Source organism: Xenopus tropicalis, chromosome 3, assembly GCF_000004195.4.
Source record: "Xenopus tropicalis strain Nigerian chromosome 3, UCB_Xtro_10.0, whole genome shotgun sequence".
Lineage (NCBI taxonomy): Eukaryota > Metazoa > Chordata > Amphibia > Anura > Pipidae > Xenopus > Xenopus tropicalis.
Genome location: NC_030679.2, coordinates 37,658,830 through 37,683,182, shown reverse-complemented (window position 1 = coordinate 37,683,182; position 24,353 = coordinate 37,658,830). Strand labels below are relative to the sequence as shown.

General features: G+C 40.4%; 1 protein-coding gene across 2 annotated transcripts in view; it reads right to left on the bottom strand.

Annotated features, from left to right (window-relative positions):
* aff4 (AF4/FMR2 family member 4) overlaps nucleotides 1-21,764 on the bottom strand; it is a 65,991-nt gene extending 44,227 nt beyond the window's left edge. The window contains exons 1-2 of one of the 2 annotated variants that reach the window (XM_031898809.1): nucleotides 21,326-21,764; nucleotides 4,498-4,591 (exon numbers count right to left, since the gene is read on the bottom strand). The gene's annotated coding sequence lies outside the window, so the exon portion shown is untranslated. The remainder of the gene's footprint in view (nucleotides 1-4,497; nucleotides 4,592-21,325) is intronic. The other variant, XM_002935271.5, reaches the window with a different exon arrangement.
* Between the last annotated feature and the right edge of the window lie 2,589 nt (nucleotides 21,765-24,353).

Below are 24,353 nucleotides of genomic sequence, written 5' to 3'. Positions count from 1 at the left end.
TTTTCACGGCTACTAAACGCCAGAAAACACCCTGCCATAGACAATACTGAGAATTGCCTCTGCTAAAACACATGTAAAGACAAGTACCAGTAACTGATCAGCATTGCCTATTTTAGTAGCCGTGAAAAGTAGCTGCTTCTAGTAAAGCTCTGTGTGTCTTCACCCTAAGGGCTCTGGCACACGGGGAGATTAGTCGCCAGCGAAATCGCCTGCGCAGCGTGTGCCATCCCACCAGCGACTTACATTTTCGCCGGTGGGATGGTAGTTCGGGGAGATTAGTTGCCCGTGACAAGGGAGATTTGTTGCGGGCGACTAATCTCCCCGTGTGCCAGAGCCCTAAGGGCAGTGGTAAGCAGGGGAGATTAGTCGCATCGCGACAAATCTTCGTTGTCACTGGAGACTAATCTCCCCGCAATGCCATCCCACTGGCTAGAATGTAGATCACCAGTGGGATGGCATACACGTCGCTGCTATGTCCCGCAGTTGCCAGAAGTTTTTCTCTGAAGACAACTTTGGGCGACTGCAGGACATCGCAGAGACACGTAAGCCATCCCCCACTGGCAATTTACATTCTAGCCGGTGGGATGGCATTGCGGTGAGATTATTCGCCTGCGACAATGAAGCACTGCTTTGTATATATTACAGTAAATTTGTACCAGATACTTATAGAAAAGTATACATTGCATAGGTCACTAAAACTAAGCAACTTGAAGATCTCCTTTGTATGTATCTGTGCCACTTTCCTGTGCTGATGCAGCCTATGCATCGAAGGACAAGAAAACATATTTATATAAGGCCCCACCATAGGCCTCCCTCGAATTCCAAACCATACCAATACTGCCCCCTATTTGCCATATATGTTTCTAAAAAGCAACACAGCGTGGTAATTGGTCGTTAGTCTTGTCACTGGCCACTTGATCTATTCCACAGCTCTTTGGCAGCAATAAGGAGGCAGCAGTTAAAGCTTGCTGCTGGATGGTGATCCCAGCTAGAGAACTAGGGAAAGTACAGTAACTTTTCCTGCTGTGCTACTTTAGAGACAGGTATTGGGGGTAAACTGTGCTGTATTTTGGGAAGGGGATAGGGAGGCCTCTTGAGTGGGTCTACCTTATTAAATGGGTTTCCTTGCCCCTAAGGATTCATACAGGTTGACATATCAACTATGCACCTAATCAGTCTGGGTCCAACAAAAAACTACAAGGAGTTAACAATGCGGTTATTTTTGAGGGTTACCATAACACAGATGAATTCTGTGTATTAAATGACAGCGCTATTTACACATGTATTATGTCTGTAATATCAAATGGAACTTGTTGAAATTGAAAAAAATCTTGAACCACTGGTGAGTTTTTTTCTGCCAAAAATAGAAAATGCAAATACATACTTCAAATAAAATAAAATGCTCAGTGTTCTTCCACACATTACACTACACAGGAAAGCTGCAATTCATAGACATCAGTGCACTACAGCCTCACCTTTCTTTGCATTATTGCCTGCGGTCAATATGTTGTTCTGGGCAGCTCTAATGTTCAAACTCATTTATCTCTAAAACAGCTTGCAAAGCCAACCCATTAGTGTGTTCAGGTAATACAGGAAATTGTAAAGAAGGCAATAGCTCAGCACTTTCCCCTTTTAAATTCACAAACTTTTCTGGCACACCCAGGTGTGTACAACTGTAATGTTCAAGCTTTTAGATAGATTTTGAAAGGTCAAAAAAGTGAAATGGCCACACGTGATGATGGCAACAACAACTGGAGGTCTGCACATTTTATAATCTAAAGTATACTAAGTCCTATTGTCAATAAAAATGCAAGAAAAAGATTTTGTATCCATGCTATAATATATGGTGAATAATGTACCCCCTACTGTAAAATATAAGGATATAATACAGGTCAGGGAACACTAAGATGATTCCATTTCAACAGTGGTACTTTATTATAATACACAAGTTCCAGTGAGTTCCAAAAACATAAAACTACAGATCAGCATTCCAGCATAAGCAACAATATCATTATATAATTGGCAAAACAACAATTAGCAATCACACTATCACCCAACTTTCCTATGTATTACATGTGTGGGTTGTTGGTATCAAAGTGATTATGTCATCCATGCATATAGCTGGGAGGGCCATATCTGTTTTCTCTGGTGCACTGAAGGGATGTGTCAAAGTATGGGGGGCAGAATACACTGTAGCACACAGTGTAAGAGTGCAGTGCACAATGTTTGTGTACATATTACACACATTGATCAATGCCTGGACCAGCCAATGGTGTCAAGGACAAACAGAAGTGGCTCAAAGGTAAATATAGCCACAGATGCATTCTCATGTAACTAAAACAAATGGACAATCAAAAGCTTCTACAAGTCATTGCATCATAATGGAATCTTTATGAGACAGTCAAATTGTGTATGTACTTTTGACTCGTATAAAACCAGATATGATAAAAAAAAAAGAGCTGAAATAAATGTGCTTAAGCTATTACTTTGTTAAGTGACATTGGGTATCTGCTTCATTTATTTACATTTTACAGACTGTATCGTAACATATGGTAAGAGTGAAATTGAAAAACTTTGAGTTTGAATATATTTAGCATAGGTGTAAATAGATGTAGATACATGTAAATTCAGGTTTCAATAATAAATATTATATTTATATTGTGCTAGTCAATATAAAATACATTATACCCAGGCTAATAAGACTTGGAGATGTACTGCCCCATTTTTTTTTAAAAAAAAATTGCTTTGGAATAGCTGTAATTGACAACACACTTCCCTCATATTCTCACTCTTCCTGACCTTCTCTATTTGCCCCCCCCCTTCACATTACTTTACCTACTCCCCCCCACATCCCATTGTTTCCTTATTCTTCCACTTTCTATTAAAGAAGCATTACAACAACACAGAATAACCAGAACAACAAAACTGTAATGTTTTATTTGTCAACACTGTATTTATGCCTTCCTGATTACTATTGTTTCCTTTCTCTTCGTATTGTTAAAATTCAATACAAATTTACATTTAATAAAAAAACAAAAAAAAATGCTTTGTTTTCCTTCTGCACTATTCAGACTAGAGAAATATGGGTAACCTTCTCCAGCTTGTACATGATCAATTCTGCTTGCTCCGACCACACCCAAAAGAATGTGCAGTTTATAAAATCCAATCTGCACACATAATTACATTGTATAAGCAAAACATATACTACTCATCCATTATATAATAAAAAAAAAAAAAATTATATATATATATATACACACACACACAGGGGGAGGGATACAATTGTGCTTGGGCTGTGAAGTCTTCTTCTGTAAGGGGGCCTGGTTGCATTGCGGAAGTTATGCTAAGCTTTACGTCACTTCTGCAAAAACTGCTTAGAAAATGTAACTTGCCTAGAAACTCAAGTAATTCGTGCATCAAGCAAAAGCCAATGCAGAGAAACTTTGCAGGGACAAACTTCACTAACCCCCAATGAATTAAAAAACTTAGAGTAAATTCCACTGCCTCCAATGAACCGACTGACATTAATTCATGACAAAATCGCATTCCTACAAAATAAATCTGCTAACTTCCAAAAGATCTGGTCTATTTGGGTGTTCAGGGGCTTTGCCAACTAGATGTTCAGCAAAATGTAGAACTACTTCTTTGATTTCGACACACCCTAGCTACAAGCTTCTTTCTACTGGCTAACATGAACCTCTAACACTATCAAGGCTGACAGTTATTGTTTCTTTACCCCAATCAAGCTTTCCAGGTTTTTCATACCTTTCTCAACCAACCTTACTCCTTTCCCTTCCTTTTCTCTCCTTTCCCATCTCCATATCACCCTTACTAAAACCATACTTTTTATTAAAACTCAGACAATGTGCCTAAACATAGAATGCATATCATGTCGACCACGTTCTAACCAATGTTTCAAATGGTTCTCTACCAGAAGGTAGCTTGAATTGTTAACCCTTTTTCCACTTTTTTCCTTTCTGTACCCCCCAAACTCTTTTCTTTCAATAAAATGTTACAAAAAAACCCAAAAACCATTAATTATTCATTTGAACTGCTTATTATAAAATAACATCAACTGTTTATATTGGGATCTATTTATTATTCTACATGAACTTTGCAACATATAAAACTCCACTGACCCCCCCCAGTTAAAATATTGATTTATTACCACATTCATTATTTTTACTGTTTTTATGAACTACTGTTGAATATTTATTGGGCCCCACAGCAATGACTGGGCCCCTATACTTACGCTATTAATGTAACTTATGCAAAAACTCAAATAACTTCTATATCAAGCAATGACAGCACAGAGCAGGTTAAATTTAGGGCAAACTCCGCTGATCCCCAATAAACTGAATGACTTATTAGCACATTAATTAATAGAACTCCTTATATGAATGGCTTACTATAGAGTAATATCAGCTGTTTATATTGCAAGCACAATAAATTTAATTTATTTTTTTATTATTATTTATAAAGCAAATGAAATCATACCAGTTATCACCACCTCTCCAGTTCTTTGCAGAATGGAAACCTCTGCTTCAAACATGCTTCTTTCTGGCAAGTTTAGCCTTACAAGCTTCACCTACTGGGGACAAAAGGAGAACAAAAATCACATTGGTTTCAATATAATAGCAAAACAGCATAAACACACACAAAACTCAGAAATATTGTGACAGCTATCCAGTGGATTGAAGATGGAAGTTCACAAGCATGTTTTCCACCAGTTCAGCTGTATTCAAATTAGGTTCATAAAACACAACCACATTTTCCCCAGTTATGTTCTACTTTTTTTTTTTTTTTTGACGTTTTTTCCAAAAATTTAGAGCAGTTCCTTTCTATCAAGTGTTGGGCGAGGTGCAAGTAGAATTTGCTTTCAGGGGAGCACCCTGCCTAAAAGCACACAAAATCAAAATCTGGCAAGCACACACAACCGATATCTGCCAACAAACGCAAGACTCTGCGTTTGTTGGCAGATATTGGCTGTGTGTGCCTGCACCTGGGTGGATTCAATGCTTCTGGCTGCAGGCACAACGAGAAGAATCCGCCCTGTGTGACCTTGCCTTAGGTTAGGCTCAACACACTGGAACCATTTCTGGTGTTTCTTAGCTGGCAGAGAAGCGATTAAAGCACCCCTGCCCCCTAAAAATGACCGTAGTGCAAACAAATTCAAATTGCTATTCTGATTTTACTTTGCATGAAATATGCCAGTGAAGAAATAAGACTTTAGCAATGGGAGTTAAATTTACATTTATGGAAGATAGTGAAGAAGGCTTAAAAAAAAAAAACTGTATTTATTACTTAGAGGGGCGGTATATCCTTTTTTTTCAAACCTAAAATGTCACATTTTACTTCCTGCTTATTTTTGGCCCTAGCTACACCGAGCAGAGGATGAGTGTGGATCTGCTTTCCTCCACCTTTCTACAATACGCAGGAGAAGAGAATCGGACAGTACACATATAATGGAGGCCTTAAACTTAAAATGAAGGCTTTCACAAGTAATATTGACAACTATATGAGGAAGGGAAAGAGCATTAGTGCAAGAGAAGGAGTCTGTCTGGCACCAGCTTGTGCTGTAAATAGTTGATAACAAAATACAATAGTTTGCTGGAAGGAGATAATAAAGTTACATATAATCTCAAATGTCTAGGCTAACAGTACACAATGTGTTATCTCCAGATCTATCACGTGTATAGTGCCAGGAATGGATGCAATCTGCCCGTCACTGTACACACAGGGGAGACTTTGTAGAGAAAATGCAAACGCAAGTCCATTGGCCGCTAAAATGTAGTGCACAGAGGGCTTACAAAGCATTTTTAAAAGAAACAGTTCAGTTTAAAATGTGTTTTTCTTTTTTAGTCTAAAAGCAATTTGCAATATCTACAGTTGCGCAGATATTTCAATTCTAGGGCTGGAAAAACTAGTGCCACTTTTTATACTTGCATGGCATAGGAGAATGCATTTACGCTAATGCCATGTGGGTAAAAACGCAGGCTGATCATCAGCCCCTGTGCTGGCACCAGCTTGCTACCTTGCCTGCACCTAGAAGCATTGTCTCAGCCCAGCTGTAGGTAGGCGCAGCAAATATTGCATTTTTTCACAGCCAGGTGTGGCACTAGCCTTACCAATATTCCAATTAAGTTAAAATAGTCGGGGTTGGGTGGGAGAGTCAAGAACAACATTACCCAGATAGTCCCTGGCTTGTGGCTTATAATGAAAATCTTGTTCTATTAGCAACTGAACCAACACCAACATTGATATTATACAATGGTTCCTGTGCTAAATACACATACAAAGTAATGATTAAAATTTATGTTGCATGAGTACATATTTATATAGATACAGGGAAGACACATTTAACAATATAACCACCTTGAGGTCAAACAACATTTCAGTTCCTAATTGGAACTTTCGTCAAGGACACCAACACCACACACACACCTATAAACAGGACCAGCACACCATTTCACAGCAATTCTTCATTTCATACATTCAGCACCCATCTATAGATTAATTACTGCAGTACTGAAAATCAGAGTCAGGCAAGCGAAGGATCGGCAACAGAAAGTCGTAAGGTAAATCAGGCAGGCTTAGTTTCCCAGGCAAGGCCGCAGACAACATAGCACAGGAGGAGGCGTTTGATAGCTTTAAATACCCCCCACGCATGCGCAGAACCGGCACCGTCAGCGCCTCACGGACGTGCACGCTTTGACATGTACATGCACTTTGCCGCGCGTGCGCAACGTCCTGCGGACAACGGGACGCGCGCACGAGACCGGGACGCACGGGTGAGTACCCTGACACCCCGGTATTGTGGTATCTGAAAAATGAATATAGTTTTAAAAAAAAAAAATCACCGGTATTCGGTATTAAACGGTATATCGCCCAGCCCTAATATATATAGATTTATTTATTTATTTATTTTTTACTCGTTAGCCAGTAAGTTTGGGATGGGATGGCCAGCTTCCATAGACTCCATTGAAGTGTGGGACAGGTATGGAATCTACTTGGAAAATAGATGAGACATGGGGTTTTCCTGTGGTTTACCGTAGAAAACATTTAAACATTAAAAAGAACAAATTTATTGTTTTTTCCACTAATATGGATTTATGCAGCTCAGTTACCATCAGGAAAGGTTACTGTTTTATTACTAAGGAAAACATTAAAACATATTATCAAAAAAGGCCTTTCTGGATAATGAGTATCCAAATAATATATCCCATACAAGACAATGTCTTGGTCAAAACTACTGACTACAGAACTCCATGGTTCATTTTCCACTGGCAGCAATGGGTAGACATTACAGTAACCCTCATCATTTGCTGCCATGTGCCACCATGTTTTCAAGCCAGAAATGAAAGTTTTTCTCGTGATGAGCAAATTTATAATACTTTCCATGTGCAATATCCCAAAAGGCTTTAAACCAACACCAGTTTTAGTGCTATCCAATCTACTTGACCAAATATTCCTATCAGAAGCAATGACAGATGGACAGGGGTTGTTTTCCGCCTGAGGGCAGCAGTGGGCAAAACACCCCGCGTTCCATAGGATTTTAATCATTAACCAAACCAACAGCCTGCACCTCTATATACTAGGGCACAATACACCAAAAACACTGACTTTCAGCTTTTATTTTAAGCAAAAAGAATTCCAATAAGTATGTTATAGAAAGGCCAATTCTAAGCAACTTATTTCTACTATCAGATCTTCTCCTATTCATATATCAGTCTTACATTCAAACCACACCCTGGCTGCTAAGGTAATTTGAATCCTAGCAACCAAGTAGCTGCTGAAACTCCAAGCTGGAGAGCTGCTGAATAAAAACTGAAATAAAAAAAAAAAAAAAAAAAAAAAACTACAAATACTAAAAAATGAAGACCAATTGTAAGTTATGTCAGAATATTTACTCTCTACATCATACTAAAAGTTAACTCAAAGGTGGACAACTCCAAAAACCAAAATATGTTTTGGTGCATATATTTTGTTCCTATTATTCCAGTAACCAGTTAAATGAGCACAATTTAAAGCTTTAGCCCTCAGTGGCTGTGCAAGATGAGACTTTAGTACATTTTCGAAGGGGGCAGTGCTGGGCAAGCTGCCTAGAATAAGCCTCATGAACATTCCTGGGTTTCCTTCAGCAGACAGGATGGAGTAAGGCCTGCACATCCATTGGCCCATAGCTTGTATCAACACTGACTTCTGAACTCTGCGGAAAAGTTCTTATTTTACCAATTTCCTAGCAGAAAGTGCAAGAATACATTTATTGTTTGATAAGCATATACTTAATAATGGCCTGTAATTAAGAAAATTTTCTAAAACATTATGCAAATATTTTGCCTATAAACAATACTAATAAAGTCTAACTTTACGACTGCGATAAAAAGTGTGTGCACCAAAATACATGCTTGCAGTCACCTTATGTACCATTTCCCTAACATTCACTACAGCCCGGGAAAGCTGAAAAAGTTACAAATGTTGTACAAATTTGTTTGCCTTATCAAAATTGTCATTTATCATTGCTGTTTAACTGTAGGTCTCTAACTAAATGATCCAGTTTCCTTAAAACTGTTCTAAAAATTCATTACAATATTCCTTCACTTTCTCACTCTTTCCTTTACTGTTTCTGGCTGCAGTACAACCCCATTGCAAATTACTGACTTATTATTGGTTGAGGCTGAGCCAGGATCACACAACTGTAAGAAAGTAGACAGGCCCAACATGTAAAAAAAAAAAAAAAAAAAGGAAATATTCTCCCTTTTGCAAGCGGTTTTATTTTATAATTTCCCCAAAATAATATTAATTACCGTAGTAAACATTATGCACTGGTTTCGAATAACAGAGTATGAACAAGCTGAATAAGATTCTTCACCCATTTATAGCTGACCTCTTTAACTTAAAAGTAATTTCAGTTCCAGCATTGGTGCACACACTATGGGGCCTATTCATTAAAGCACGAATTGTTCGCCAATTAAAAGCACGATTGGAAAAAATTTGGAGTAATTAATTTCCGATGTGTGATGTTTTCACATCCGAACGATCATAAACGGTGCAAAAACCTTTCTGGCTTTGAAACTTCAATGCATGATTTTGAAAGCCTTCCATAAGACTCAATGGCGCTCTACAGCTCCAACCTGGCTAAAGCCTGATACTAAAGCCTGAATGAACTCTGAAATTGTCGTAGTCTTTACGAAAAATATGACTTTTTTTGTGAAATTTAACAAAAAACCACGAAAAAATTGTACTATTGTAACAATATTATTGTGGTCAATACAAAAAGTTCCAACAATTAGAAAAAATACAACTTTTTCTCATTCGTGGTCGATCATGCTTTAATGAATGGGACCTATGGTTCATGAACAGATCAGTCTAGCACTTTGCAGCACAGCAAAATACTTCACAAAAGGCCAAACAAAAGACCAATGACAACATCAGAGTAAGAAATTCACATAAGATAACATAACATAAGATAACAGAAAGCCTTCCAAAGTGTGACCGTAGCCTAAGAGCAGGGGTCCCAACCAGCGAGTCCATATGGACTGGCAGACCACAGCAGCCTGTTTGGCATTAAAAAAAGACCACCCCATATTCAACTCCACATTATTCCTTAATCTCCATGTAAACCTACATAAAGCAATTGTGAGGAGTTTGAAATGGGGCAGTTAATTCTGTATTTAATGTGTTTCTATAGGCTGTTTCAGCCAATACGGTTTTACATCAATAGAAGTATGCCATAGGCGTGACATCATCACCAACGACCAGTGATTGTAAGGTAGGTGATTACAATCACTGGGGGTGCCTAATATTTTGGCACCCCCCAGTTATTGTACCTTTCCTTCTCCTTTAAAAATACCACACAATATAGTCCTATTGCTCTCTTGTAGCTGAAAGCATTGGGATATTTGAGTAGGGGTTCACTGCATTGAGGACTGTGGGAGATCCTTCTCATCCCGGAATAGAGAAGAAAGGCATTATTTATTTTTTATCCTGTGATTTTGGATCTATTTGGCAGTAAACATGGTCTTTATACTAGCAAGCCCAAAATGTAAACATGGGCCCTTACATGAGCAACATCAAAGAGGTTGGTGAGCAGCATGTTGATTCTGAGGCACTGACTGGGGATCACTGCCTAAGGGCTCTGGCACACGGGGAGATTAGTCGCCCGCAGCAAAACTCTCTGTTCGCGGGCGACTAATCTCCCCGAGTTGCCTTCCCCTGCTATCCCACCGGCGAACATGTAAGTCGCCGGTGGGATGGCAGACGCGGCGGGGGCGATTTCGGGAAATAGCCGAAAAAAATCGAGAGTCTTTTTCGGCGATTTGTGCGAAATCGCGCCGCTGCGTCTGCCATCCCGCCGGCGACTTACATGTTCGCCGGTGGGATGGCAGGGGGAAGGCAACTCGGGGAGATTAGTCACCCGCGAACAGGGAGTTTTGCCGCAGGCGACTAATCTCCCCGTGTGCCAGAGCCCTAAAAGGACTTGAGTATTATTCTTCATCAGATTACCCAGTTGAAGTGTTTTACCAGGGGTAATTTTTATTGTTCCAGATGCAAAGATATTTTCAGTATAATTAGTCACCAGCAGGTAGCCCAGATTTCCCTAAGGTGATAAACCCCCTGTGCCATGACCCTACAACTAAAGACAACAAAATTCTGACTGATCTGATGGCTCTGGAGTAGTAATACATGACAATTTTGCTCCACTCTAAATTCTCCCTGCAAAAATAAAGAAACCTTAAATTCTGAGGAAATACAAAGGTTGCACTATGCTGAAAAGTGTAAACCAGTAACACCTGGGGAAACAAGGATCAAATTGTTGCATTACAGAATAGCAGTACTTATTCAGAGTGAGAATGTTTTTTAAATCACATTAATTTTCTGTTTGCTGCTTTATCAAGATATTGCCAGTTTTATACTGCTAAAGTCTTGCTTTTTACTCAGCAGTGCTGATCTGTTATGCTGGCAATATGGCCATTAGTGGGTTAAACAAGCGATGAAGGTGGTGTCTTTCATGCTTCTCTGAATAGTTCTCTCCCTCTCTTGTTAAGATTTAAAAGTCAGCTTTAGAACAGGTGCATTTCAGCTGCACCTGCCCTTCAATAAATGAGATCAAGAAATAGCAGAGATGTTTGCCAAGAGGCACTGTAGAATGGTGGGCTAATAACTGGGGATCCTGGGGGGGAGGGTCCCGCTAATTGTATAGTATAGATGCCCCATGGTTACTGATGGTAGTTATTACACAGGGACAGCACATTAACTGCTGTTTGTGCATGGTGTCACAATTACAGGTATTACAGTCCATAAGGACAAGAAATGATAAGCAGATTCCACACAACATTAATGTTTAGAATACACGATAGTCTTAAATATCCTATAAATTATACCTTTATAATACATGTTTAGGGATATCATCAGTTCTATTTAGTTTGTATTGGTGCACACTGGGGGATTTCTACTGTGCATTTAAGGAGGCCACACACATTCAGATTTTAGTTTTTTTCTGACAAAAGTTTGTACCTTAAAATGCAACAATCTAAAATGAACATGAACTTAACATGAAAAAGTTGGCAGGCACTAATCGTACGAAAGTGGCGTCCATTGTGCTCAGATTTTATCATTGTAGACAACGAATGATCACCATGGTACGAAAATTACCAGGACGATAATTCTGAGCCCATGTCCAAAAACCATACGAAACCAGGTTTTGTACGATTTTGTCGGGTGCGTGCACCCAGCTTAACTTGTAGCATGGGAGGGGGACAAAATGCTAGAAACAGACATGAGACAAGAATGCATTGCTCAAAAAAACAAGATCCTACATTTTCAATCAATACACCCACTTGACCGGACAAGGCACATAAAGAAGATTTCAATTAACTTAATTGTTAGTGGTGATTCCATGTGCTCTACCCTCCTCATCGTTGAGTGAATATATATGCTGGGGTAAAAAAAAAACTTTCCAAAGTGCAATTTCCTAAAGGGGTGGTTTACCTTTAAGTTAACTTTTAGTATGTTATAAAATGACCAATTTTAAACAACTTTTCAACTGGTCTTCATTATTTATTATAAGGGATGCACAGAACCCAGTTTTTCGGGTTCGGCTTAACCCCAGAATACATTATAAGTGATTCGGCTGAATACTGAATCCTAATTAGCATATGCTAATTAAGATATGGAAGGGTAAATGTAAATAAAACATTTAACCAGTTTGGCCAGGACTGTGGATTCGGCTGAATCCGAACCCTGCTGAAAAAGGCTAAATCCTGGCCGAATACCGAACTGAATCCTGGATTCGGTGCATCCCTATTTATTATAGATGGTTTTTTTTATTTGCCTTCTTCTGACTCTCTCCAGCTTTCAACTGGGGGTCACTGACACTAGTAGCCACAAAATGATTGCTCTGCGAGGCTACGATTTTATTGTTACTTTTTATAATTTATTTTTCTATTCAGGTCCTCTACTATTCATATGCTTGTCTCATTCAAACCACTCCCTGCTTGCTAAGGTAATTTGAACCCTAGCACCAGATAACTGCTGAAATTCCAAATTGGAAAGTTCCTGAAAAAAAATAGAAAAAAAAAAAATTAAGACCAATTGCAAATTGTCTTAAAATATTACTCTCTACAACATACTAAAAGTTAACTTAAAGGTGAACAACCCTTTCAATTGCTGCCCACCTCTTTCTTTGTTGCAGGCTACTATCACATACATGCTTGCTTATTATATTGTTATGTCTGAGTAGCTCGAGGGTAATAACAATGTGAAGTTACACTTGTGGGCAAAAGACAAGATGAAGAGAAATAACTTTTCACTTACTCTGCTATATCCTGCCAGTGCTTTAGCACTACATATAGTTTAGGTTAAAAAACAAAATGGTATCTTCCAAAGATTCCATTTTAATTAACTAACGCAAAAGTTTCAAACATATTTCCTTTTCCTCTCTAATAACAAAACAGTACCTTGTACTTGATCCTTACTACGATATAATTCATTCTTATTGGAGGCAACAGTCCTATTGGGTTTATTTAATGTTTAAATGATCTTTAGTAGACTTAAAGGAGAAGGAAAGGCAAAAAATAAGTAAGCCTTATCAGAAAGGTCTATGTAAATACAGCCATAAGCACTCACAGAAACGTTGCACTGAGTTCCCTGTCAAAAGATTAGTTGTGTCTGTTTTCTTCTGCCAGAGACACACAGCTCTTTCCTTCTCTCCCCTCCCTCAAGAATAATAAGAACTCACACCCCCCTTAGGAATGTGGATTTGAGCCAATCAGCAGGAAGCTGACTCAAGAGTCTTACACACTGAGCATGTTCACTTGGTCTGCGTGTCTGTGCAGGAGTGAGGCATTATGGGAACTTTCTTTACACAGCTCAGCGTTTTTTCTTCCTGTTTGGCTTCTGATCATCTGAACAGGAGAAATATGGGGAGACTTAATGGCACTATTAAGACAACGGAAGGTATGCCTGCAGCTTGAGATACGCAAAAGTTGTAAACTTCAGAAAAAAGTATGAACTTATTGTAATTGGACCTGTCGTACTTTAAAGGAGAATGCAAGTCAAAATTTAAAAAGCATACTGCCCAATAGTCCTCCTATTATTTAGTAAAAATGCCACTTTTGGCTCACCTAATCAAATATTTACTCAGTCACACTTACTTCACATTATCTGTTTTCTTGAACAGGCAGCCATCTTTAAAAAGGTATTCTCCCTTCCTTTCCCTCCGTCATACTGCACGTGTTTCATTCCCTCACCCCTCTGGCAGATCCGCTTCTGATTGGCATGTGTAGCTCAGAACAGCAGACAGGATCAAGTTACACACATGCTCAGAGATAAGGAAGGCTGCCGCTGGCAGCCTACAGGAAGAACAGAGATTTCAGTGATGTCACTATAGTCTTCACACTGCTGTAGGCTGCCAGCACCATATCTCAGAGAAGCAAGCAGGGATCTGGGAATTTAGATGTGCAGTAAGTACTTAAAAAAAGAATGCCTTTAGACTTACTTTTAATTTATATTAACCTTTCCTTGTCCTTTAATGAATGTGCCCCTTAAGGTATGGTAATCCAAATTAGGAGATGATCCCTTATCCAGAAAACACAAGATACTAAGCATTTTGGATAATAGATCCTATAACTGTACTTAAAATTTAGCAATAAGCAAAGGGAGGGAAAAACACTCTATGAGCCATTAACCTAATACACACTAAAGGCAACTTCAAAGGCAAATTATTACACTAATAAGGGCTATTTGAGCAAAAAGGAGTTGTTGCAGCAACAAAAATGGACTTCTTGTCCATGGCAGAATTTAGCTAAGTCAATAATGCAGGGATCATGAAGAAAATCTGGCCTCAGTCCAACACCATCAAAGAAACTAAGGAAACAATACAACAGGAAACCATTCTAGACTAAACAATACATGTACACAAATATATAAAAAATAAGAAACTGTGTCATGGCTTTTACAAGATTTTTAGGTGATTTCACAGAAGCCAACCTTGGTTCGCCTATTTGACAAAAACAGCATAGCAGTCATTTCCGATATGACTAGATGGACTGAACCTAAGTAGCTGGCAGCTACAATTTCTAATTCACCTATTCCTGATGCATGAAGCCACATACCCATCCAAAGAATTTAAAAGAAGAGTAAGCACCTCCACAACTGTAAGGTCAAATGCAAGAGTTGCGCCTGCGGAACTCAGGGGTGACTTCTAAATAGATTTTAAAACTGAAAAATGTTTAAAATAACATTTATGACAAATGCTTCATTCACTAATGAACTCTTTATGATACCGTACTATAGTGGCTATGTTGTAAAAGCAGAAATATACTTTGCCGATTGACATTTTTTTCATGCTTGTTGCCCTTTTCCTGTAATTTCTCCAAACACTTTCCCTTGGAACAGGGATTGGCAGTACATTACACAAATGTTCATACTTTTACTCCTCCTCTGCCTCTTATAAACGTTTATCTGGCTCCCAATGTCTGCATTCTATTGTCTAGCCCTGCAGAGAGCCTACTTTATTATGAGTTCCAAGAAAGAAAAATACCGTCATTTCTCAGTTTATATAAAAAAATGCAAAAACATAAAAGCCAAGCACAGTGGGGTTCTGTTGCTGAAATAATGCACAAGTACGGTATATCAGACAACTTCTATAAGTGATAAAACCGGCTATGCACAAGCCTAACATTTCACGTCATTCTGTCATGCCTTGCAAAGATTGTGGGTCCTTGGTTTAATTCTGACCTGAAAAGGGTTTAGAGGTTCTTCCTGTGCTTATGTGAGTTTTCTCTCCAAATACAGTGTATGTGTTTAAGATATAGGCACACAGATATGTTTGGCCTTCTACGTGTGAAAGTATAGTGTAAACATTCAACTAACTCTCCTGCAGGTGATCAGTCACATAATCCAAGGGCCAGCCAATGTAGAAGTCACCTATTTTTAAATTGTTTACAATCAGGTTTCAAACTAGTGGCTGGCTGTTAGGGCAGTGACACACAGGGAAATTAGTCGCAGGTGACTAAAGCAATACCATCCCACCGGCTAGGGTTTGCCTAAGTCATATGCCATACCACAGGTACATTCTAGCTGGTGGGATGGCATTGCAGGATGATTAGTCGCCCGAAGCAACGGAGATTTGTCGCGCAGCGACTAATCTCCCGTGTACCCCTGCCCTTAGAAGTTAACAGCCTGAAACAAAATGGAAGATGTAACTGTGACAACGGAAAGGCATTTTCAGCTGTTGGCTGAATAGAAAGGCTAAAAATAAAAGAAAAAAAATTAAAGCGAACTGAAAAGTTGCTTGCAGTAGGTCTTAGACTATTTACTACATTTATTAAAATTCTGATTTTCGTGGATCAAAAATCCAAATTAGGAGAGCAAAAAAAAAAAAAAAAAGGATGTCAAAAAAAACAACAACACTGCTGGGTTTTTTTTCCACGACAAAAATTGGATTTTGGCATAAAAAACCCTAAACTAAAAAAAGATTGAGCATTAGTAATTACCTTCCTAGAAATTAATTTAAAAAAAAATCAAACATTCAAAAGAACTGTAATTAAAGAAAAAAAACTGAATGCTATGTGAACTTCATCTACCACTGCTAGGAAAAAAAACAGAGGGCTCTGCACTGTAACTTATTCTTCCAATAGCTCTGAACATATTGGGAATTTGTGGTGATTAGTTTAAACAAATGGATGGCCTAATATCTGATAAGCACAAGCAGGCACAAGGGGCTTAAAGCATTGTACGTTTCTGGGAAGATTAAACCAACCTGGTTCAACCAATGCCTGCGCATAGACCCAAAACAAGACAATTATGATCATAATTTGTACAGAACAAGACAGAATCCAAACACTAATGAGAGCAAATCTGTTCAAAGATGATAACATCAGCACATGAAAACAGCCATCTGCCAAACATGCTGGCTTGGTGGCACCCTAGTGATAAGGTCTTTCAATGACTGAACCCATTTGTGTGGCAAAAGGGGCAACAGGTTAACATCTCTGGATGAGAACAGTCGCAAACCAGTTTCTGCAGAAGGCTACAAAAATGTTTGTGCCAGTGGGTCTCCCATCTGCTACAGTCACATAGGTGAGTGTCGGTTGAGACATTTTTTATCAGTGATAGGATTAATGGATGCTAATTTCCATTGCTGGTCATGAAGAGGTAACACAGGGTTAACCAGAAACAGAACACCATAAAATGGAACCCTCATTGATACAAACATGCACTGGAACTCAATTGGACACTTAAAAATTAATTAACACAAAGTGGTTTTATTATACTACTGGACAAATTAATGGCTTATTCATGTGCTTACTCAACCTAACCTTTTTTTTCCTATTGCAACAAGTCCAATACCAGCCAGTTAGAGCCAGAGAAATCTGTCAGAACTTGTGCATTGAGCCTTAAGCTGGCCTCCCCAACTGATTTCTGGCCTGATCAGGCAGGTTTGATTTTTCTGTCAGATCAGGGACCGCATCAGCTCATTGATGCAGTCCCCAAACCAACAGCGCCTATGCCTGCTATTTTAATTTGATTGTTTGGCCCTGGGGCCAAATGATCAAATTAGCCGATATCGCCCACCCGTAGGTGGGCATACCGGGAGAAGATCTGCTCACTTGCAACCTCACCAAACAAGCAGATCTTATAGTGTATAGACATTTACCTTTAATATAGGTCATGGGATTGTTCTGGACATTGAGAGCAGTGGGGGTTTTCTTTTTAAAGAAGCCTAAAAACACAGAACAAAAGCACCCCAAAAATGCCCTCCACAGAGGTGTACTTAAACCACTTACACAAGCCATTTGCAAGCCAAGGAAATATATGGGGGTTTAAATGCTTCAGCACCACATTTTTGTTGCCACTAGTTGTATAGTAATTAGCTACACCATTAAAGGGGGTGGTTCACCTTCAAGTTAACTTTTAGTATATTAGAAAATGGCCAGTTCTTAGCAACTTTTCAGTTGGTCTTTCATTTTTGAATTGTTTGCTTTCCTCTTCTCTTTTCAGCTTTCAAAAGGGGGTCACTGACCCTGGCATTCTGAAAAACTATTGCTCTTTGAGGCCAAAATGTTGTGGTATGTCAAACTGGTTGTTGAATATAAAGCTAATTAAATTAAAAAAATACAAGTAAAAAAAATGAAGACTAACTGCAAATTCAGAAGGGCACTGTCTCAAACAAACTAAATGTTCATTTGAAAGGTGAACAAACCCGTTAAAGGTGGCCATACACAGTCTGATTTCAGCTGCCAAAATCAGTCCTTTTAAAATCAGGCAGGTTTGATTTTTCCATGGGATTGGGAACCATGTTGGCTCATTGATGCAATTCCTGAACCAATGGCGCCTATGCCCCCCCTATGTACAGTGTATGGCCACCTTAAGCATCATACTGCAGTCAAATGTTGCCTCGTTAACAGTACCTCTAGCAAATTTTACATGGTAAAGAAAGCTTGCAGCATTCCCTGTTTAGAGTACTGGCACACATGGAGATTAGTTGCCTGTGATAAATCTCTGCTGCTGCGGACTAATCGCCTGTGAATACTTTCCCACCGGCAATAAAGTAAATTGCGGGTAGGAAAACATGTTTCCCACCAGCGATTCACTTTATTGCAGGTAGGAAAGCATTGCGGAGAGATTAATCACCTATGGCAGCAAAGCTTTGTTGCGGTTAATCACCCCATGGGCCAGTATCCTTACTAAGACACTCCCCAAACTGGGAGATACAATGTACAATATACAAAAATGTTGAAAAGGCTTAAAGCTGGCCATACACGTGGCGATCTAACGATGTTTCGTGCGACCATCGGTCGCACGAAACATCGTCAGATCCACCACACACAGTCAGGGCTGAAACAGCCGATTCAGCCCTGATGGCAGATTTTGGTCAGGCGCCTTCTATGGCGCCCAATCAAAATTTTCTAACCTGGCCGATCGGCGAGTCATCCGATATCAGCAGCTTCCTGCGATATCGGTCGACTCGCCAACATGCCATACACGCACCGAATATCGTACGAAACGAGGTTTCATACGATAGTATCGGTGCGTGTATGGCCAGCTTTAGGCTTGATAAAGGGCTGGATTGAAACCCGAAACGTTGCCACTCGAAACGTTGCCACTCGAGTAAAGATTCACATTTTTCAAAACAACCGGAGTGCTGCTGTTTTTCATCATTTTTGGATTTATTTGCCCGGGCAGTGGGTACAGCGTGCACCTGGGGCTACAAGAAGCTTTTTTCACTGTGTAAGCACAGGTTAACTGATTTTATAATGTACAATATACATTATTTATAAAATGCCATCACCCCACAACAGTGCTTTACAGAGAATAGGGACGGTAGACGGGACGGTAGGAAGAGGCCTCCTCAAAAGAGCTTATAGTCTAAAAAGAAAACTATGGGCAAAATACTGAGAACACCATGCCCTAGCCATATCACAAACAGGGACAATGTAGTGACACATTTGGGTGTTTTTAGAGCAGCTGTCAAAACACTGCTGAAATGTTGGGCTTCTAATTGGATTGGATTCCTGCATAGGAAAAGAACCCCTAAACTGCTCTCCTTGCAGTGACTTTTGATCTCTGCAGGAGGTGAAACAGAAAGAGGCCTCTATTTAAAAATGGTTCAGATTTAAAAGAAAAAAAAAAAAAAAAAAAAAGATATTGTAAAGTGCTCAGGGGAGAACTTTCTATATTATGGCTTTAAATTGTTTTCTTCATCTTTTAACTCCCCTTAACATGTGCTTCAAGGGCAGCAGACATTAGGATTATGCTTTACATTGTTCTCATCTGTAACTATTGCATGCATCATAAGAAACACAAAGAGAACAGGTCTGTCAGTCTAATGGCTGTACCAGTGTTTATGCTGCAACTATATGTCACAATGAATAGTATATGCCCCCGTTCTGCAATGCGTGTAAGGCACAATGTAATGCCCCACTGAATGACTGATTTCAAAATGACCATGAGCACAAGCTCATAAACATAGAAAACATTTCATAAAAGACTAAAAAATACACACGCTGAAAGATGCCACTCCACCAGCAACTGATAACCATGCATTCTTTCAGTTCAAAAAATAAATATTCTATAAAAAACAAAGCTCAATAATGAGCAGCTAAATAAACAATACACAACAAGCTATGATACAATTTATATACACATATATAAATAGATGTATTTTTTGCATGTAAATGTGTCTTATTACTCTAGCGTCTCGCCACAGCATCCTCCATCACTGATGTCTCAGACATGCTCACTGGCTTAAAGTGAAGGAACAAAGCCCTGACGTCAATTACTGGAGATTCAGCCTGTGACAAGCCTCTTCATCACAACAGAGACACACGCACTGCCTGGGAGCTTCAGGACCCCACAAAATGACACAAAATAACAGAAATTAAACTACAGGACAGACTTGAACATAATCATAGTAAAACAAAGATTTTCCATTATTTTGGGGAACTAAAGGTTAACCTAAGGGGTCATCTCTTAACAGGGGTTTTAAATTCCAATTCACCAGCTCACAAATATACAGAAGCCTGGGCACCCTGGAAGTACAGGTTTTCAATTAATGTCAGCCATCTGTAGCCATAGGATATCAGTGCATCCTGGGAACTGCAGTTCAACAAATGCTGGAGGGACATATACCCTTGATAAACTCTCCAATGATCCACAACAAAAGCAGGATCACACCTAGATGCCGGAACTAATCATTCAATTTACAAATCACATTAGGAGAAAAAAAAACAAAAAACTTAGTGATTTGAGTCAACTTGCCACTGAGGGATTGGTCAGGTCATGGTCAATGCAATGCGTGCAGTCACCTCCCCCTCAGGCGTGAAACACACTTTAGGCAAGAGGGTAAGAGATTGTTATAAATAGTGGCGTGGGGGAGGTGCACTCACCGCATATCCTGATGGGGCAAAGATAATCCTAACTAAGGATTAAGACTACTGCTCCCAGGCAGACAACCACACATTGATTCTTAATTAGCAAACAATTATAAATTGGATCCCCGAGAAGAGCTTTTATCAGCCTGTACAGATGGGAGTTGTAGGAATGATGGAGGAAGGGACAGATTTACAAGCAGAGGAGTGATTAGGAGGCCATAAACTTTCCCTGACATGACAGATAACAGTGATGTGTATACATATAACACAGTTACATGCGCACCTACGCCAAATGGGCAATTTCTGTACACTGACAGATCATTTACTACAAATCAGGTGAAAAGGAACCAGTGTTTCTGGTTCCTCACAGACAGGGCCATGCTAGGCTCACACACAAGACTGTTGTAAAGCAAAAACCTGATGGTGGAACTTGACCAAACAGTATCAAATCCATTCATGAGCGTAGCAATAAGGCACTACTACTGTGACTGGTCAGATCGGACTCTGATTATAGTGAACTGGAAAACTTTCCGTGTGGCAATTTCCTGTTATGTTACATGTTGGGATTTTGATGGAAGCAAGAATCTGGTGATAGGTGACATGCCAACACAGCCCTAGCACACCCCAGATAGTGCCAAAGTAAGGTGGAAGCATGGAGTGCAAATAAACACTGACTGCCAGTTAGGCACTTCCAGAATTAGACACCCACTGTCTCGAAACAGACAGCTAATGGACAGCCTAACAGCTGGGTATACATAACACGCAGGCATACAAGAGGTTAAAGCTTCTGCTAATGAACCACACAGTTCCCAACACCCCTCTAGCTGCAAAGCATGCTGGTAGATGTAGTTCTTAGGTAGGTTGAAACACCCCGGCACAGACAAGGAGGAGGCGCAGCGAATACCCCGGTCTAGTGGCGGCCTAGACAGGTCTCTACCGTTTCTTACCTCCAGCTCCTCCTCTAAGGCCTGTGGCCCGGACGCCGCTTTCACAAGAAAGACACCTCCTCCCCCACCTTGTGTACAGGGGGATTAAGCCACTGCCTGTCGCCTCAGCACTTCCACTGCTCCTCCGGCGTCCGGCACCCTCGGACCTCCATCATTTACCCAGTTTCTCGCGATGAACCTTAAACGTATTGAGCCCACTTTCGCGTTCTTAGCCTCTACCTCCGGTACTCCACATACCCGGTCCCTCCTCCCACTAGCTCTGTATCCCTCTCCCTCTCGGTCACCGCTGGGAGGGGCCTCTCTATCACCCACGTGACAGTAAAGAGGCGGGGCGCAGGGTGGTTCCGTATGGAAGCCTTGGCGCGATCTCGTACGAAGGCAGCCAATGAGCGCTAGAATGCAGACGACGCATTAGCGTAGATTTCCTAAGACTCTGTCAGCCATGGTATTGGTGGGCTAACATTGTTTGTGTCGGTAACCTATTACACGTCACAGCTCTGGCGTGATGTCGTCAGTCTTACATCCAGCTGGCTGCGTGAGAGCCGCCCGTACGCCGCTTTACAATAGGAGCAACGCTCGTTGCCTGCACTATAACGTAATGTAGAAGTCAGCGAGTGATGAGTTCCATAATCAGGGCCCCCAGAGGCCTAAAAACCAAAACACATATAGGTGGCCAGGAGTACCGTGTAACCAACAAGAGACGTGAAATGACAGCAGTGCTAATGGTTATGGCACAAGGAGAGACTGGGAGAACTCTATGCTACATGGGCACAAATGTCAAGAAAATACCTCTCCCTTCTTACACATTTTTCAGCAATGATGCTGGATTGCTGTAAGTAAAGTGATGTGAATATTAGTGAAGGGAGTGGTACTTTCAAAAGATCTGTCTTCCACCTAGTGCAGATTTTCCATGGGCAACAAATTTCATCAGCCGATTGCCCTTAAAGCTGGCCATACACGTGGTGTTTCGTGCAACCGTCAGATCCGCCACACACCATTCAGGGCTGAATTGGCAGGTAAGGAGGTAGAAACAATAGGATTTCTACCTCCTTCTGCCGATTCAGTGCTGAAGGGAGATTTTGGTCAGGCGCCTTCTATGGCGCCCGATCAAAATTTTCCAACTGGTCCGATCGGCGAGTCGGCCGATATCAGCAGCTTCCTGCGATATCGGTCGACTCGCCGACATACCATACACGCACCGAATATCGTACGAAACGAGGTTTCGTACGATATTATCGGTGCGTGTATGGCCACCTTAAGGCAAGAGACTCAAACTGCTTTTGCTGAAATGCTCTTCCTCCTTCCACATGGCACAATATTGTAAGATGATAAAAAATGTACCCTTATACTGCTGTGCTACCGCTGCCTTGTTGTGTATACAAGTAACATAGGGCTGAGATATAGAATAAATTGTGCAGGTGCAAAATTCTGCTCACTTTCTCTTGTTTTTACTGTTCTCTGATTTCTATTTTCTAATGTTTTCTGTCTTGCTTTTTCCCACTGTCTTTTCTTCTTCCAGCATTTCAGCTCCTATGTACTAGTTTTCTTGTCTCTTAAACCTTCCTTTGTCCATATTTCACCCACACTCTCACCTCTTCCCACCTTTCCTCACTTCTTTGGTTTTCTCTATATACATGGCTCTCCCAGGTTGGGGGCAGGCTGGGCCAATCAGGTTGGTAAAAGGCAGGGACAATTGAGTTGGGGGTGGACTGGGCAAATCTGGCTTGGGGTGGGCTGGGCCACTCAGGAATGGGGCGGCCAGCGCAGTGAGAGTAATGTAAAAGCTCTCAGCTTTAGGTGCTGACACAGGCCCCCCTTAAGACAAAAATCACCAGGCCCTATGGTGGCCCTATTCATATTTTGCAGGTTCATTCAGGGCTTTTTTGTATTAGAAGGATTTAGTTATTTAGTTGATAAGTTATTCATGCAATATAAATTTATTAAAACAAAACAGCAGAGAAAAACGCATTAAACGCAACAAAACCTGCACAAAACAGGCATTTGTTTATTTTCCCCTTCTTGGTAAAATCCCAAAATGTTTATGCACAGGTAGAACATTTTATTCAAGCAGGCAGGTGCAAAAATAAGTTGTAGGTCAGTCGGTCATAACCTGTCAGCAACATCATTCCAGCAAGTGGAATTGTGCTCTAATGTGAATTGGGCTCAGTTGAACTCAAAATTGTCAGAATATGGGTATTTCCAAAATGACCTTTGTTTATTATACTTTAGATCAGGGGTCCCTAACCTTTCTTACTGGTAAGCCACAGTCAAATGTAAAAAGACTTGGAGAGCAACACAGCAACATCAAATGTTAATGGAGGTGACAAATAAGGGCTAAGATTGGCTATTAGGCAGCCTCTATGCACACTATCAGCTTACAGGAGGCTTTATTTGGTAGGAAATCTTGTTTTTATTTAAACAAAACTTGCCACCAAGTCAGGAATTCAAAAATAACTACCTGGTTTGGGGGCACTGAGAGCAACATCCAAGGGGTTGGTGAGCAACATGATGCTCACAAGCCACTGGTTGGGGTTTACTGCTTTAGATGGTAGTGTGCTGTATGTACTGGTTCAGGCCATGGCAGTAGTTCCAGGGTTCCTGTGTCCATAGGCGCACTTGCGCACAATTCATGAAGACTACACTGGTGTAATTGTGCTTGACATAAAAAAGAGGTGTGTTTATATGAAGGTTCATTTAATGGATAGCACTAATGTCCACAATGATTGTATCTGTTCTTGTGCCAGTGCAATTGAACCTGTAGTCAAACATGAGCCCTGTATTAAAGTTGTCGATTAACCCCTGTAGTCTTAAAGAGCTGGACTGGCCTGCCATAGTACCTCTGATACCCAGGCAGGCCCCTGCATAGGGTAATTTTCCTCAGCCCTTCCTAATTCCGGTAGATAATGCACCGTGTGCATTTACTTGTCGTGAGGGTTGGCCCTGGAAGATGCAGTCCAAAACTGTAGCAATGCCAGGTGGGTAGGTATGGTTCTTTAAAGGGCTCTGCCTACTTCGGTTGTCGTGGATG